General features: G+C 35.8%; 1 pseudogene; it reads left to right on the top strand.

Annotated features, from left to right (window-relative positions):
- Nucleotides 1-1,934: 1,934 nt before the first annotated feature.
- On the top strand, nt 1,935-3,024 carry LOC136306646 (protein farnesyltransferase/geranylgeranyltransferase type-1 subunit alpha pseudogene; annotated as a pseudogene).
- The last annotated feature ends 674 nt before the right edge of the window (nt 3,025-3,698 follow it).

Raw genomic sequence — 3,698 nt, 5'->3', positions numbered from 1 at the left:
TGTGTGTGTGTTTAAGTCTGAGTGTTTATGTGTGTTTGTGTGAGGCAGAGACAAATCATGTATATTAATAGAGTACTTGGAGTGAGACCCTCTTATACTTCTGGTATCACCAGTAGAAGAAATCAGAGCCTAGAATATGAAGGATTATAGTCTATGTGGCATAATAAATCCCAGATTTTCACTGTTCATCTATGCCCCATCACTCGATAGAGAATAACCTCCTCTGAAGCAGTGCCCAGGTCAGAAATGTCAACCAGCATTCATAAAGGAGATTGCATCCAGAAATACTTTTACAAAGTAGGTGTTTCTCCCTCTTGTGGTTTGGATACATTTGACAGGTTGGGAGCAAATCTAACATTTTCTGCTATATCACCACTGAATAGAAAGTAAACCAAAACAAAAGTTTTTGCCGGGTTCTCCCCATAATGCAAACCTACTTCATGTAATGCTAATTCAGCTACATATAAAAATCACAGGAGTACTCAACCTTTCTGGTTGAGTTATTATTTGAACTCAAATCCTAACACTGCCATTTACCATCACAACTTGGGATAGCAATAACCCACTCAGAAACAGAAATAAAAATTTTTACTTAATTTCAAAGTTTAACAAAGATCATATTTATCTAATAAAAGGCTATAGTACAACTTAAAATTTAAATGTGTTTTTTTTTGCTTTGGGATTATATTATATGAATATTAATGTACATCTTCCCACTGGACTATAAACTCCTTGAAGGCATTCACAATTTCAATGCCTGACATGTTCAGATAATCAATAAATGAAACTGTTATTCAGTTCTACTATTAATATTGATCAGGAGCTCTGGTTGGCAGATTGATAAAATAATATGAGACTATAAATTAATGATTACTTTATAAAGACAATCTTTCTTTAGATAGAGTCAACAGAAGAGGAGGATTAATTGTTTTCAACTTGAAAATCATGCACTTATAGTAATCACTGTGTCTCCCCAACTTTGGATTTCTCTAACGTGAAAGATTATTGTTGAATGCCTCAAGAATGTAAAATGAATTTAAGAGTAAAATTTTAACAAACATAATTCCTTAAATATGTGGCCATGTTTTTTGGGCAATTCTCCTTTAATGTACTTATGAGTACTTGCATAAAAGTTGTGAGATAATAATGTAATAAGAAAATAATATGCAATCCTGAGGAGAACTAATTGCACACAGAAATATGTCACCAGGAATAAGACCTGTTTTCTACCATGGCCAATATGCTGCTAGACTTTCGAGTTGCTATTGAAGAGCCAGAGATAGTCAGGGAAACATGAATGCACATGGAAACCCAGGCAAGACAGCAACAGGAAAGGAAGATGTTAGGGTCCATTTCACAAATAAACTAATCCAGAAAGAAACACAGTATAGTATGTAATAGAAAAATCACTCCATTTCATGAGAGACAATCTTATAGATAGCAATCCAGGCTATCTAATAGCTAGCTAGCTAGTGTGAACTCATGTTCTACCTATTTATCTATCTATCTATCTGATTACATATATATGTGATTGCATATATAAACACACATTATAATATATACATTATAAAACACATTCTTGAATCTTTTTTCTTATTCCCGATCTGAACTTCCAGCTCTGTCAAGGTTAAGAGAGCAGAATTCGTATGGGGGAAAAATCAATATTAATTTGCTGATCTCAGCTGCCAGGCATTAAAAAATGTCAAAAAGCAGCAATCAAATGTATAGAACATCTTATTTTGGAAGTAGTCCTTTTCACAAATTCTCCAAAAACAAGACACAGTAATTAACATATGTAATTAGGCCAAGAAAAGTTTATTAAAGATATAAGATCAAAGATGGCAAACTTCTCATCTGTTAGCAGTGTGTCCTCCTGTTACCTGGATTTGTGATAATAACAACATACTGTTTGCCGCCACCTCCACTGTGGACCAATGCAAGATGACGACACTGACGGGGTCAGGGAGGCTATACAGGGCAACAAGCCAGGTCAGCTGGAACCACCACAGCCCCAGTCATCCCCCAGCTGCACCAGCAGAAACAAGAAGTGATGGCAGCCAAGGCTGGAGAAGCAGTGGCATCCCCTTTGGACGACAGGTTCCTGAGCCTGGACTCACCTATCTACGTTCTGTACAGAGGCAGTGCAGAATAGGCTGATATAGATCCAGTGCCACAGAAGGATTGCCCCAATCCAGTGGTCCACATCATTTATAATAAAAAATTTAGAGATGTTTATGATTATTTCTGGGCCATCTGCAGCTTGATCAAAGAACTGAATGAGTTTTTAAAGTAACCAGAGATGCTGTTGAGTTAAATGCAGCCAATTATGCAGTGTGGCATTTCTGTAGAGGAAATAAACTACATCTCTGCAATAATTGAAGAACAGCCCCAAACTATAAAGTTTGGCTCATAGGCCAGTGTTAGTGGAATGGCAAAAAGCTCCATCTGAGGAGCTTGAATTTATTGTTGATATTGTTAATTAGGATGCAAAGAATTATAACACCTGGCAACATCAATATTGGGTTATTTGGGAATTTAAACTTCGGGATTCTGTAGATCAATTTCTTAAAAAGGACATGAGAAATAATTCTGTTTGGAACAAAACACTTCATAATTTCGAATGCCACTGGCTACAATGATCGTGCTGTACTGGAAAGGAAATCCAGTACACTGTGGAAATGATCAAACTAGTTTCACATAACGAAAGTGCATGGAATTATTTGAAAGGGATTTTTCAGGATCATGTTGTTTCCAAATACCCCAATCTATTAAATCAACTTCTTGAATTGCAACCAAGTCATATTTTCCCCTACCTAATTGCCTTTCTTGTGAATATTCATAAAGATAGGCTGGAAAACCAATGTGACAACAAGGAAGACACTCTTAATAAAGCAGTAGAGTTTATGTGAAATCCTAGCTAAAGAAAAGGACACAAGAAGAAATAAATATTGGAGATACATTGGAAGATCCCTACAAAGTAAACATTGCACAGAAAGTCACCCACCAACAAATGTACAACAATAACACCATCTAGAAGAACTTGATAAAATGCTTTTATTTTTTTAAAAAATCTCTAATGCAGGAGTTGAAAACGAGAGCTATCATTCCCTTTGCCTGTGGTGTAAAACATGCAATGCACGGGTATTGCTTTTTAACAAGAAGCGAGTCTGCTGTCCCTCGGGTGCCACTGCTATTCAGACTAGCACGAAGTAATCTGATTCTTTGAAAGCAAAGTAATGGGGGGGGGACATAGTCCCCAAAAGAAACTTTTGTAGTCTTATCAACATTTACTCTAACCCCTTAGCATCAACTCCTCCCTAAATGGTATATGCATTAGGATTTGCAGCATTAATGTTTGATATAATTTGTAGGTAATGGATATGAGGTAACTTAAATTTTGGTGCAGGAAGTAAGAAATGCAATTGTTACATTAAAGCTGCTCTGCCACACTCACAATATCTTACTATAACTGTAACCAACTAATGCCAAAAGGATGGTTTTATAATAAAATTATATATAATATTATATATTATTTATATATAATAAAAACAAAATAAAAATAATATATTGTATGCCAAATAGAGTACTAAATGAGGTGGAAGACATATATGAGTAAGAGAATTGAGGTCTCTGTCCCCAAACCATGACTGATCTCTATCTACGCTCTCCTACCTTCGCTCAGCAAATGCCTTCTAGAA

This window comes from Saccopteryx bilineata, chromosome 5 (assembly GCF_036850765.1).
Source record: "Saccopteryx bilineata isolate mSacBil1 chromosome 5, mSacBil1_pri_phased_curated, whole genome shotgun sequence".
NCBI lineage: Eukaryota > Metazoa > Chordata > Mammalia > Chiroptera > Emballonuridae > Saccopteryx > Saccopteryx bilineata.
Note: the sequence above shows the minus strand (reverse complement) of the source record. Positions and strands in the feature narration are given on the sequence as shown.